We start from the raw sequence: 14,513 nt of genomic DNA on the forward strand, positions 1-14,513 counted from the left end.
CAACTCCAGATCCTTCTAAAATGACAACCATGAAGACCATACTCCTTTCTCCTCAATAGGTCTCAGCTGTGGTAGCTTTGCAGGTGATTGTTGTGTGCAGTCTTGAAAGGCATATATTTAGTCATTTGACATATGTCTCCTAGATTGGGTAAGACACAGCTAGGCACCTAGTACTGAGTAGAGGCCTCAGCAAGAAAGAACAACAAGCAATGTCAAAACACATATGTCTTTCTATCCTTCCCTTTTAAAATTTCCATTAACTCAAGACCCTATAGCTTCATTTTAGGAAGTAGAATGGGGTTAATCTTAGTTCCTGAATAAAATACTAGATAAGGAATTTCAAACATTCACAAAAATTCAAACAGTTATTCATGGATACTAATTATTTTTTCAAAGATCAGATATTTCAGCTAAAATAAATATTCCTGAGAGAAAAATGACCAAGTTAATCTCATCAATCAGAGCTGTGAGAATTGTTTAGGGACCAAAGAGAATATGCCCAAAGTTAAAAGGATGAGAAGATGGGCTCCAAAGTTTCTACCTTATTCAACCATACTAGCCCTAATAGTATTGATTTTACATTTTGGCTTGCTCTTAAGAAAAAGTTAAATAGTAAAAATGAATCTAAAATGAGCTAATTTGCTCATTCTTCTTTTTATTATAGACCACCAGATTTTTTCAAGTTTGTATCATAGGGTGAAATTATAATTTTGCAATTAGCCGGCTATTTTGAATTATGCTACCAATGTCTGGGTAAAGAGGGGCAAACAAAAACAATTTTTTAAGTGCTAAATTCATCTGGTATCATTTCCATAGATCAAGTGAACTCGGTAATTACCCAAAACCTCACTTATTTTAAAGTGTGCAAACACAGCAGAGCATGAGGTTTGCTATATTTAATTTCACCTTCACTGTGGAAAACCAAATCCTACACTAAGACTTCCAATAGAACAATAATGACAATGGGGAATTGAAGGTCCCAACCTCTCCTTCTAGGGAGAGGGAGAGGGCCCAGGTAGGGAATGAATACCAAACATTTACAATCTTTGAAAAAAGGGCTGATTGGAAATTGCTCCCGAGAGAAGATCAAAGGTTGGGGCTTTGTAGAAAAAGGAACAGGATAGTTTTAAAATCAGTTTTTTAATCATAAGGCTTTGTCAGTCAGCTCAGCACAAAGCATCAAGGCCTTTGCAGGGTAGAGAACAATTTTGACATACAGAATAAAATGCGAAAACAGGATGTAAAAAGAAGTCTAATGAAAAATTTTGTGAAGATTTTTAAAATTGGATTTGGCTTTTTTAAAAATAAACACTTTAAAAGTAAAAAATAGCCAATGATGTCAAAAGAAAAGGTAATAGCATTAAAGCTGTCCCACGTGACTGGCACATAGTATATTGGAGAAAACATGGGCTGTCATGTCAGACAGACCAAGGTTCAAACCCTGACTCTACCACTTACTAGCCATGACAAGTTACTTATTTTGAGGCTTCACTTCCTCAAATGTATAAGGAGGCTCTAGTGTATGCTTCACATAGAATTGTTCCAGGAATGAAATGAGACATTTGCTGTTAAGTTCTAGGAAGAGTAGCTCTGATGAACAATAGATACCAATTTCTTTCCACTCTCTCACCTCCAGAGATCTAGAAAGAATTGTCTCTGATTAACTTAGAAGCCATCTCTAGCTATTGGCTGCCAAGGTACAATATCATAATGGCTATACATGACTATGAACAATAAATGACGAAGTACTCTGATTAATGGGTGGTGTTTGGCTTCTGAGCTGTGACATCTACCAAAATTAGTGGTCAGCCCTTTATTCTAAAAGTTTGGTATGTGGACAGCAGTATCAGCCTCACTTGGGAGCTTATTAGAACTATAGGCTTTCAAATCTCACCTCAAAGCTACTGAATCAGGATCTGCATTTGGAAAACATCCCCAAGTAATTTGAACGAACACTAAAAGTTAAGATATACAGGTCTGACCCTACACCAGCCTCCAAAATCACTTTGTTCTCCAAGTCAATTGGTTGTAGACCTAACTTCTAGAATAAAATGTTTAAAGTTCAAATTATCTCAGGAAAATGGGCTGAATTCCTACATTTAATGTTTTCAGATACTCTTAGCCCTTAGATGTTTTTGTCCACAATGAAAGGCTTGCATATGATTTTTAATTTTTGTCTTTCTATAATAGATAGAAGTGTTCAGCCTAGCAAACATTCATAAGTTTTTAAGGTAATATTCAAAAATTAACAATTTCTTTTATAAATATAGACTAATTTCCATGGCACCCTAAATTTATTCAAGTAGCTTAAAATAGTTTAATTTCATTTCTCTGAAATGAATTTTATTTAATGTTAAGATATTTTTAATTATATAAAAGAAGATTTTTTAAAATTCTATATTCTCTCTTTTCTACACTCATGAGTGGACCAAAAAAAACCCAAGAAATTTGCATTAATCATTTTTTAAGAAGGAAGTTGAGGCAGAGCTCCCTCTAAAAAAAGCCTAACTAACCTCCAATAAAGGACAAGGATCTCCCTTGCTAGGGATTAGTGTCCTGAATCTGATGTTTAAGGGAGACCTCAGAATTCTCATTTTCCAGACCAATGAAGCTGAGGTAACCTTCAAGGTTGGGCGTGGTGCCTCAAGCCTGTAATCCCAGCACTTTGGGAGGCCGAGGCGGGCGGATCACAAGATCAAGAGATCAAGACCATCCTGGCCAACATGGTGAAACCCCGTCTCTACTAAAAATACAAAAATTAGCTGGGCATGGTGGCACGCGCCTGTAGTCCCATCTACTAGGGAGGCTGAGGCAGGAGAATTGCTTGAACTCGGATGGCAGAGGTTGCAGTGAGCCGAGATCACGCCACTGCACTCCAGCCTGGCAACAGAGCGAGACTCCATCTCAAAAAAAAAAAAAAAAATTCAAGCCACTGAAGCAGGAAAAGTAGCCGGGTCTAGTGAGTAGACCCCTCCATCTGGATTATAAAGTAGAGACAGCACAGAGGAGTAGTTGAGAGGCCAACATATAAAATTAAATTTAATTTTAAAATCACATTTTTTATGCAGACTCTGCAAAGGGTTAGTTGCATGATTCTGAGCATGATACAGTTTTGTCTAAATCTCTGTGTTCTCTTCTACAAAATGAGGCATCATGAACCTCACTGGATTATTATGTGAGTCAAATTATAGTGAGTGAATATATGTGGAGCATCCAACATAGTGCCTGCAGGTAATGAGAGCTTAGTAAATTACATCTATTAGTGTCATTGTTTGTGTGTGGGCCTTTGATTAGGAATGCAGATCACACCTCCCTCCATCAGATTCAGGTATTTCATCCTTACGTACCCTACACTGTGGGAGGTATAATACATGCGTTGTGACAAATAACTTATGGTGGTATGTAGACAAGAAGTTACAACATCTTACTTGACTGAGCATGTACCTTGTTCTAGGCACTTTTCAAGATGTTCTATGTATTTTTTTAATCTCTTAATCTTCACAACAACTATATGAGTTATTATCCCCATTTTATAGAATTGGTATCTAAAGCATAGAGAGAAGTACCTTGGCCAAGATTTTACAGTAAAGCAGCTGTAGTGGGCAGTTATAATTTTTTATCTTCCTACCTAGCATCTTAAAATTAGGAAATGTTTGCAGAGGGACCTTGTTATGGACACGGAATGTTGTAATAGCTAATCTCATATGTCAACTTGGATCAGCTTTGATGCCCAGTTATTCGGTCAAAAACTCATCTAGATGTCACTGTGAAGGTGTTTTTTAGATGTAATTAACATTTTAATCAGTAGGCTTTGAATAAAGCAGATTACTCTCCTTATTGTGGTTGAATGTCATCTAATCAGTTAGAAATCTTAAGAGCAACCAGTGAGATTTTTCAAAGAAGAAGGAGCCTGGCCTCAGGACTGCAACAAGGAAACCCTGCCTGAGTTTCCAGCCTGCCTGGCCTGCCCTGTGGAATTTAGACAAAACTGCAACATCAACTCTAACCTGAATTACCAGCCTGCTGGCCTGCCCTACAGACTTCAGACTTGCCAGCCCCTACAATCACATGAGCCAATTCCATAAGATAAAATAAAGTGGAAAAGTAAAATAACCTGTCGGTTCTGTTTTTCTGAAGAACCTTGACTACACAAATGGTGACATAAATGTCCTCTCCCTACCCCTTGAGACTTAAGGGCATGGGCACAACCAATCACAGAGGGAGTGAGAATTAAGGGCATGGGCACAACCAATCACAAAGATGGAGGGAGAGTTAGGAAATTCTTCACACTGGCAGTGGCAGCAACATTACGAGTGTGCTGGTGGCAAATGTCCAGTGGCAACAGCACCAGAAGCAGCAGTTTCCTTATCAGGTAATTCCTGAGATATGACCTTGGCTGTGTTCTCCACTGCCAAGCCCCTCTTGGTTTTCTACCCATTTCCTGAGACTAGTTTTCCAGCTTTAATATTGATTCTGTTATTCATTATCCTCCCTATAGTTGGCTTTTCTGCTTAGAACCCAGTCTCTGTGGCTTGCAACCAGACAACTCTCACTATGCAATGGTGAAACAGTGGTAAGAATCAGGGAGTCTAACTCCAGTGTCTATCTGACCTTTTATCCTGCTTCCTATCACCTCTCACAAAACTTTCCATTTGGAAAGGACTTTAGCAATCAGATTCAATTTTATTGAGAAGGAAACTGAGACATGAACAGTTAATTAAAAACAAGGATTCTCTAAATTTCAGTGGAAATGATAAATAAGATAAAAAATGATTCCAAGTTACAAATTATTATATAAAGGAGTGTGTGTGTGTGTGTGTGTGTGTGTGTGTGTGTGTCCCAAATCCTGTTACATCTAAACTAGGAGTTGAAGCAACAAAGAGACAAAGAATGAATAAAAATACAAAATAGAAATAACTCTTTTATGTTTAAGGAATAGGAATACTCCATAAACTCCAGCAGAAGATGGAATAAGTTGAGTAAGTTGAATTAGAGAGACTCTGGAGCTATAAACTAAGGGATCTTAGCCACAGATAAGATGGTAGTAAAGAACTACATTGGAAATAAAGAGGATTGCCTGACTATCTACAAACCAAACCCCGAGTCTACCCAACTCCAGCTACCTTCTCCCAGCTTAGGTCCTAGAGCTCTGGAAGGCAAACATATACTCCTCGGTCAAGAAATTGGAAGATATTGCTCCAGAGATTCCTCTGTTCCAATGAAAAGAACTATGGGTAATGGCATCTGGAGTAGCCTCATAAAAAATAAAACTCCTGCCCAATCCTGATTGTATTATTATGTTTATCAGTTGAGAAGCCACTGTCATGCCCATAGCACTCCTAATCGCTATCTCAGTGCCACATCCCTAAATATTAACAGAAAGCCAAGACCTTCAGAAATTTGAGAAAAGCCTCTACAATAAAAACGATGGTTTGAACTTCAATAATCTAGAAGGGAAGCCCTTTATAAAATATATTCAGTTCTTTAACGCTAAGAACTTCTGATTTTTAAGAAGTCCAGGAAATCTTGAAATAAGTTATGACATCAAGATGATGGTACCAATTGACAGACTTCAGGAGAGAGTTTTATGAAGATGGTTTTATTTATTTGGTGCCGTTGACCCTAAAGATGGGCCTTTAGTAATATAACCCAAGTGAATTTCTGCCCTGCTTCCCTTGAAAGTGCAAAGGACAGCAACTTTGGAAAATTGAATGCTTGTCTACAGATTAACATTCAAATGAATAGGATTTGGAACTGGAATTTATTTCTGAGGTCCAACAATCTAGTCCAAAAAGTGAACTCAGGTCCTACTCAAAAAATACTTGGAAACTGATTCTTGAAGGAAACACTCAGAAAACAGTAGTACATCCAGCATTATCATGCCAAAAGAGTGGTCCATGAGTTAATTCCTGGAAGATCAGCACCTGTCAAAATTTGGGATATGAATCCCCCAAACTGATAAATAACACCTACTGGGAAAGCACTTTCATGATACACACATCTATCCAGGCAGTCTAGCCTGGGGAAATTATTTCTGATTTAGAATAGGGAAAAAATGAGCAAACATCTGTTAAATCTCCATGATGGGGCTTGGTCTATTGATGCAATTTTAACACAGAATGGTCATAAACAATGGTCTATAAAGTACATTGTTCCCACCTCTCCAGTGAAACATTTTGAGCAATTCCCTTTTCACTTGACCCATTGCTAACTAGAAAGAGAAATCTAAAATGTTTCTCTTGCCTTCCTTTCTTTAGCTTTTCCAATTTTGTCATTGTTAAGGAGGCGTGATTTTTCTCATGGAGGGCTTACATAGCTCCAAAGAATAAATCTGTTGCATTAGTAAAGTAAAAGTAAATTTAATGTAATTTATCCCTAGAAATTTAAGAGCAGCGATAAATAACAGTAATTAAAATATGTAGTAAGTACAGCTTTCAGTCAGAAAATAATAGAGAATGGGTCAGTCTCTTCACTTTTCATCTCCTCTTATGAGATGAAACTTAACCTTAACCTTTTCACTTAACCTTAACACTTAACCTTTTCCATGAACCCAAGATACCTGCTTCAAACAGGGTGTTTTTCCAAGAAAATGGAAGGTGGAGAAGATGGCTGTTCAGTCTCCTCAAAGCTGTAGAAATAGGAGGACCCACAGTCCTGTTAAGGAATGGCCTTCCTATTGCTATTGGATAGCTCATCTTGACGTGAAACACAGCAAATTAAAATAACGTGTAGTGAAGAAATCTTACCTTTGGATGTACGGCCACTCTCACTTTCTAAATTGGAAGGCACTAAATGAAAGGACCATTTCTTCTGTAGCTCATGAGGTTGAGTTTAGGTGAAATTTCCCAGGAGGAGCAGTCAGGAACAGAAGTTGAGGAGTACCGAATGCCTGTATCTAAAAGAGGGAAAAGAATCTGAAGGGGTGATCTAAGCAGGGGAGCTCCTAGGCCTGCAGGCAAATGAGAAGAATGTGAACAAATAGACCTCAACTAAGTGGAGCAAGGAACCAGGAGAAACACACTTGTTGGGGATGGTCAAAGGCATTTTGAAACATGAGTGCCTAAGGTTCATGCTGAAGTTACTGTTTTCTGCCCCACAAACACCATCTTCGTAAGCGCCACCACACTTTTGCTAAAGTATGCTACATCCATGAGTGGGGTGAGTGAGTGTGTGTGTGTGTGTGTGTGTGTGTGTCTGAGAGACAGAGAGAGAGACAGAGAGAGAGAGAGAAAGAGAGAGAGAGGAGGTACTAAGTTTCCCATCTGGGAATATACAAGGCAGATAGGGAAGACAATGAGGAAGTACAAAGCCCTGAGGCAGAGGAGCCCACAGGAATGCAAGCAGCTGGTCAGCTCATACATTGTGGAGTATATTTTTAACTCTGAATCAAGGATCAGAGAGATTCTTGCACCAGTCTTACAAAACCCAAGTTCTATTTAGTGAAACAGATTCAACGCAATTTCTAGTTTGACATATTGGCACTTATCATCTTTGGTTTTGGAAGAAACTAGATGGAACAGGGGCTGGCTCTATAACTATGTGGCTTGTATTCTTCTCCTTATGATCTACCTGAAGCACAACTACTTATTTTCCTTAAAATTTCAGCATTTTTTAAAAACGTATTTTTATCGCAACTAAAAGAGGTACTGAAGACAACTCAGGAAGATTTGAGTTACACCTGTCTTGTACATTATTTGGGTTGCACCACTGTTCATGCCCTTCTGTATCTGAAAAAAAATTAAACCATGCAAATATTTACTTCTGTCTTATGCCCATGAAGATAATTATTTCTCCTTGGAAATGCCTTACTTATTTCCTTCATCTCAATGGAGTTGAAGTTCCATCTTCCTTCCCTTTTGACTTTTGAAAGTTTGTGTTTAAAAAATAGATTACTGTTTCCCCTGAACTGAAGAAAAAAAAATAGTTCTTTTCATTAGGTTATTATTCACCCTTTATGTTTGCCTTTTCTTCTTTCCTGTCAGTACATTCCATTAAAAAAAATCTTGTTCAATAACTAGCTGGCTGAGTTCATTTTCACATAAATTTATTCATATCACAGCAGCTACTTGGCAAAGAATTCTACAAAATTCACTGACCTTGAAAGACAGATAGAAATGGGAAACGCTCTACCTCTTCATACCAAATGGGAGAATATTTACATGATGGTTTTTAGATACTAGAGGCTGCAGTGTATAAAACAATACTATAACTGTTTATTAAGAGTACCAACTTTATTCCCTTTGGACTATGGGCTTATTATTTTGATGACAACCTGCCAGTAGTCATTTTCTGTGAGACTAGTGTGTGTTGCCCAGTAACATGGGCAGAGGTTCCTGAACAGACTGCCTCGGTCATTATGATCCATATGGCCAAGCAGAAATGAACGGGCTGGGGAAGGAAGGTTCTTGCTCTATGTCAGAGTCACTCAGCTTGTCCAAATGACAAGGAGAGAGCCTAACCATGTGACTTTTTAATAGCATTTCCATTTTCTTTGTGTGCTCATTCATTTAATATCACCTCTTCAAGTCTTCTCTAAGCACTTATCCTGTGCATCGCATTTCTGATCTTCAAGATGTTCTTAAAGAAAAAGAAACATCATATTTTATAGAAAGAATGTGGAGAAGATTCAGAAATCTTGTGGTCCATTCAATTTATGAATCCAATAAAAAGGAAACAATACTGTCTTTATCATTTTTGTGCTCTTTATGGGATCTACCAATGTTATTATGAGAAGAAACAATTATATCCCCCAGAAATTCAGACAGAAGAAATTCACCTGAAATCCTATGACCCTTCAGTTATCACCATTAGCATTTTAGTGACTGTCTTTTCATATACTTCTGTGACTATACTCTCCTAATTTAAATAAATGGGCAGAAATCCCAATAAAATGTCTGTATCATTAATAACTTGCTCTTCTTGTCATTAACATCTCTTTTTCAACAAACTACTGTGTATTTTTCTGTGTTTGTCCTTCTCCATGTACACATATGCATATATGACATACATGTATGTACATGAGCCAGTTATAGTTTCATTCAGCAGGGTGAGGAGAAATGAAGACTTTAATATCAGCCAGTACTCATATTTGTCCTTGTTCTATGCCCCCTCCCTACTGATTTCTGTCCAGATTCTTGGGAACAAAAACTATAATTAAAATCCTAAGGAGGTACTTCCCTAAAGACTTCCAGAGGCCTCTGAGAGAGTGGGATACAGCACAGAAGGAGGCTATCTCTTGCCTGCCCCACAGAACACAGTGCAGCTCTGGGCAAGTCAAGGCCAGAGTACCCAGGGGAAGACTACAGAGGAAGCAACATGTGCAACAAGACCTAGCAAAAACAGTGAAAAGATTGCAAAAAGTGCTAAGAAAGGAATGGTTCTTAACTAGAAAAGACAAGAGGCAATTTAATAAAATAGATAAGAGCACAAACACTATAGCCAGAGTGCCTGGGTTTGAGTCACTTACCAAAGTAAGTAATTCCCTTAATTCCTCAGTGCCTCAGTCTCATCAGCTGCAAAATGGGAACAATAATAGTGCCTCTCTCATAGAGTGTATTAGTTTCCTAGGGATGTTATACAAAATACCAAAAACAGGACAGCTTAAACAACAGAAACTTATTGTTTCACAATTCTGGAGGCTGGAAGTCCAAGATCAAGGTGTTGGCAGCACTGGTTCCTTCTGAGGGCTTTAAGTAAGAACTGCCTCATGCCTCTCTCCTAGCTCCTGGTGGTTTTCTGGCAATCGTCACCTTGTCGATGTATTGATCCAATCTCTGCTTTCATCCTCACATGGTATTCTCCTTGTGTTTCTGTCTCTACACATCATCTTCTCTGTGCATATCTGTCTCTATGTCCAATTTGCCTTTTTTATAAGGATGCCAGTCATATTGGATTAGGGACCATCCTTCATTTTAACTAATGACTTCATTTTAACTTGATTACCTCTGTAAAGACCCAGTTTCCAAATAGGGTCACATTATGAGGTACGAAGGCTTGGGACTTCACCGTATCTTTTTGGGGGAAACACTAGTCAACCCATAACACAGGGCTTTTATGAGAAGCACATTAATTGGTGTTCATGAGTGCTTAACACATTGCCTAGTTTATAGTAAGCACTACAAAACCATTAGCTAGCATTAATAATAGATATCAGTTTTATATAAATTAAGAGAGAAATAATGTACAGACACACTCCGTTTTATTGAGCTTCACTTTGTTGCACTTCACAGATCTTGCATTTTTTTTCTTTTAACAAATTGAAGACCTATGGCAACCATGTCAAGCAAGTCTATCAGCACCATTTTTGCAACAGCATGTCCTCAATTCATGTCTCTGTGTCACATTTTGGTAATTATTGCAATATTTCAAACTTTTTTCATTATTGTTCTATCTGTTATGGTGATCTGTGATCAGTGATCTTTGATGTTACTATTGTAATTGTTTTTGGACACCATGAACATTTCCAAAATAAGATTGCAAATTTAATCAATCCACGTTGTATGTTTGAACTGCTTCACCAGCTGGTCATTCCTCTTTCTCTTTCTCTCTCCCTCTCCTCAGGCCTTCTATTATTTGAGATACAAAAATATTTAAATTAGGTCAATTAATAACTTTGCAATAACCTCTAGGTGTTCAAATGAAAGGAAGAGTCACATGTATCTTACTTCAAATCAGAAGCTAGAAATTATTAAGCTTAGTGAAGAAGGTATGTTTAAAGCCAAGATAGACTGAAAACTAGGCCTCTTGCACCAGTGAGCCAAGTTGCCAATGCAAAGGAAAAGTTCATGAAGGGAATTAAATACACTACTACAGTAAACACAGGAATGATAAGTGAAACAGCCTTATTCCTAATAAGAAGAAAGCTTCAGTGATCTGAATAATAGATCAAACCAGCCACAAAATTATTATAAGCCAAAGTCTAATACAGAGCAAGGTCCTAACTCTTTTCAATTCTACCAAGGCTGAGAGATGAGGAAGCTGAAGAAGAAAAGTTTGAAGCTAGCAGACGTTGGTTCATGAGGTTTAAGAAAACAAGCTGTCTCCATAATGTACAGTGCAAGGTGAAAAAGCAAGTGCTAGTGGAGAAGCTGCAGTGAGTTATCCAGGAGATCTAGCTAAGATCACTGATGAAGGAAGCTATACTGAGCAATACCTTTTTAACGTAGATTAAAAAGCCTTATATTGGAGGAAGTTGCCATCTAGGACTTCCATAGTTAGGACAGGCCAATGCCTGGCTTCAGTGCTTCAAAGGACAAGGTTTATTAGGGGCTAAAGCAGCTGGTGACTTTATTTGAAGCCAATGCTTATTTGCTATTCTGAAAACCCTAGGGCTCTTGAGAATTACACCAAATCTACTGTTTCCTTCTATAAATGGAATAACAAAGCCTAGGTGGAAGCACAACTGTTTATAGCATGGTTTACTATTTTAAGCCCAATGTTGAGACCTACTGCTCAGAAAAAAAGATTCCCTTCAAAATATTACTGTTCATTGACAATGCACCTGGTCACCCAAGAGATCTGATGGAGATGTACAGGGAGATTAATATTTTTTCATCCCTGCTAACACAGCATCGATTCTGCATCCCATAAATCAAGGAGTAATTTTATTTTCAAGTTTTATTATTTAAGAAATGCATTTCCTAAGATGATAGCTGCCTTGGATAATGATTCCTCTAATATATGTGCGCAATGTAAACTAAAAACCTTCTGGAAAGGATTCATCATTCTAGCTGCTATTAAAAACATTCGTGATTCATGGGAGGAGGTCAAAATATCAACGTTAACAAGAGTTTAGAAGAAGTTGATTCCAATCCTCATGGATGACTGTTTCAAGACTTCAGTCCAGAAAGTAACCGCCAATGTAGTAGAAATAGCAAAAGAACTAGAAATGGAAGTGGAGCCTGAAGATATGACTGATTGCTGCATTGCAATCTCATGATAAAACTTGAAAAGATAAAGAGTGGCTTCTCATGGATGAGAAAGTTTCCTGAGATGGAATCTACTCTTGGTGAAGATGCTGTGAATATTGTTAAAATGATAACAAAAGATTTAGAATATTATATAAACTTAGTTGATAAAGCAGCAGCAGGGTTTGAGAGGATTGACTCCAATTTTGAAAGTTCAACTGTGTATAAAATGCTTTCCAACAGTACAGAGAAATCTTTCAAGAAAGGAAGGGTCGATACATGTAATTGACTTCATTATTGTCTTATTTTAAGAAATTGCCACAGCCACCCCAACCTTTAGCTGCCACAGCCTTGATTAGTCAGTAGCCATCAATATCAAGGCAAGACCCCCCACCAGCAAAAAGATGATGACTCGCTGAAGACTCAGATGGTTGTTAGCATGTGTTAGGAGGAAAGTAGTTTTTAATTAGGGCATATACTTTTTTTTTTTTTTTTTGAGATGGAATTTTAGTCTGTCGCCCAGGCTGGAGTGCATTGGCACAATCTTGGCTCACTGCAAACTCCACCTCCCGGGTTCAAGCAGTTCTCCTGCCTCAGACTCCCGAGTAGCTGGGACTACAGGTACGAACCACCACACCCGGCTAACTTTTGTATTTTTTAGTAGAGACGGGGCTTCACCATAGCGAACAGGCTGGTCTCGAACTCCTGACCTCGTGATCCGCCTGCCTCAGCCTCCCAAAGTGCTGGGATTACAGGCATGAACCACTGCGCCCAGCCGGGCACATACATTTTTAAACATAATGCTATTGTACACTTAATAGACTATAATACAATGCAAACATAACTTTTATATTCACTGGGAAACCAAAATATTTGTGTGACTTGCTTTATTGTGATATTCGCTTTACTATGGTGGTCTGGAACTAAACCTGCAATATTTCCAAGGTTTGCCTGTATTGAATGAATGTACCTGGCAAGAGAAGCAGTTTGATATAATGCCATGTCGTAACTGATTGGATGACTAATAAATTCATATGAGATGGTTGGAAATCTCCAGAAAGTTTGAAGGAAAGATAATAAGGGGATGAAGTCCTGAGTGAGGAGGTATGATCTAAAGCTAGTGAAGATTGGTTCAAGGAGATTGCAGTGATATAAATACAAAAAGGACTTAAGAAAATCCCTGAACTGCCCTTTACTTGCACAAGGAATCAATACAGTAGCCACACTAGTGTTTTCTCCACCTGGTGCTCTATAGGACTGCATGTATAGGCTCCTGAATCATTTTTTAGCCCAGAAGATCAAGGATAGGCAGAGGAAATCAAAAACATGAAATATATGAGTGCTAAGGGAGGGTGTTAATATAAAGTAGAAAAACAATATATTCATTTAAAATAAAAACAGTATTCCTCTTGTGGGGTAAATACTTACATAGTTCTAACCAGCTCTCTCTCCCTGAATGCAAGTCATGTGGAAAGTGAAGTTGTCTGAAGGTAGCTTGTGACGGTAAAACCAGAAAAGAAGAAGTTAGTTCTGTGCTTTAAATGGTTAATAGCAGCAGGTTCAGATAGGGTGTTGCGTCTATCCCTATGATAAAGTCTGACTCACAGAAATAGAGAGTACAATGGTGGTTACCAGAGGCTGGTGGGCAGAGACTGTAGGGGAAAAGGAGACATTGGCGAATGGGTGCGAAGTTCCAGTTAGACAGGAGGAGTAATTGCTGGTGTTCTATTGCACAGCAAGGTGAGAGTTAATAATGATGTATATTTCAAAATAGCTAAAACAGAAGATTTTAAAGTTTTCACCCACCACAAAGAAATGATAAATATTTAAGGTGATGGATACGCTGATTACTCTGATTTGATCATTCCACAATATATACAGGTATCAAACCATCACTTTGTACCTATAAATATGTATCATTGTTATTTACCAATTAAGAAGAAAATACAAATTTAAAAATGTAAGATAAAAAATATTTTTTAAAGCTATAACTGCTGAGGTCGCAGAAGGGGTCTCATATGCATTTTTTGTCTTTGTCCTAGGCAATCTGTCCATGCGCAGACCCAGGCACCTGTACTTCCCACCTGTGCCATCTCCACACCACTCCCATAGCAACCTGCTGACACATTCTCTATACAAATTGCAAGGTGATTTAACAAGTGAATTTTCCCCCCAATATTTTCTGCCATCCCTAAGGTCTCCCCCATTCAGGAAGTTAGGCATGCTGTAGTCACTGCCCCTGGCAAAAGGATGACAGTGCAGAAGGCCAGAGAAAAGGAGTCTTTTTGGCTGAGTTTCAATAAGCTAGGCTCTGTGAGGGGAGGGATGAATCCTACCAAGACAGTAGTGGATTGGGCAGAAAGTAAATCTATAAGAACAAGGTTTCCTATCCCAGACACTAGAGACATTTTCAGGTCTGAGGAGGGAAGTCAGAGTGTTCATCCATGAGATATTAGATGCTAGTCTGTCCTCAAAGGGGCCCTGGACCTTGTCCCTACCTCCCTAGGGAAAGAAATGGAGGTAGATACCTGAACTGATTGAAATTAAATTTTTATCCTTTGGGAGAACAGCAGCTCAAAAACCAGAAGGCAAACAGACTTACAGGAA

Source organism: Pongo abelii, chromosome 8 (assembly GCF_028885655.2).
Source record: "Pongo abelii isolate AG06213 chromosome 8, NHGRI_mPonAbe1-v2.0_pri, whole genome shotgun sequence".
Lineage (NCBI taxonomy): Eukaryota > Metazoa > Chordata > Mammalia > Primates > Hominidae > Pongo > Pongo abelii.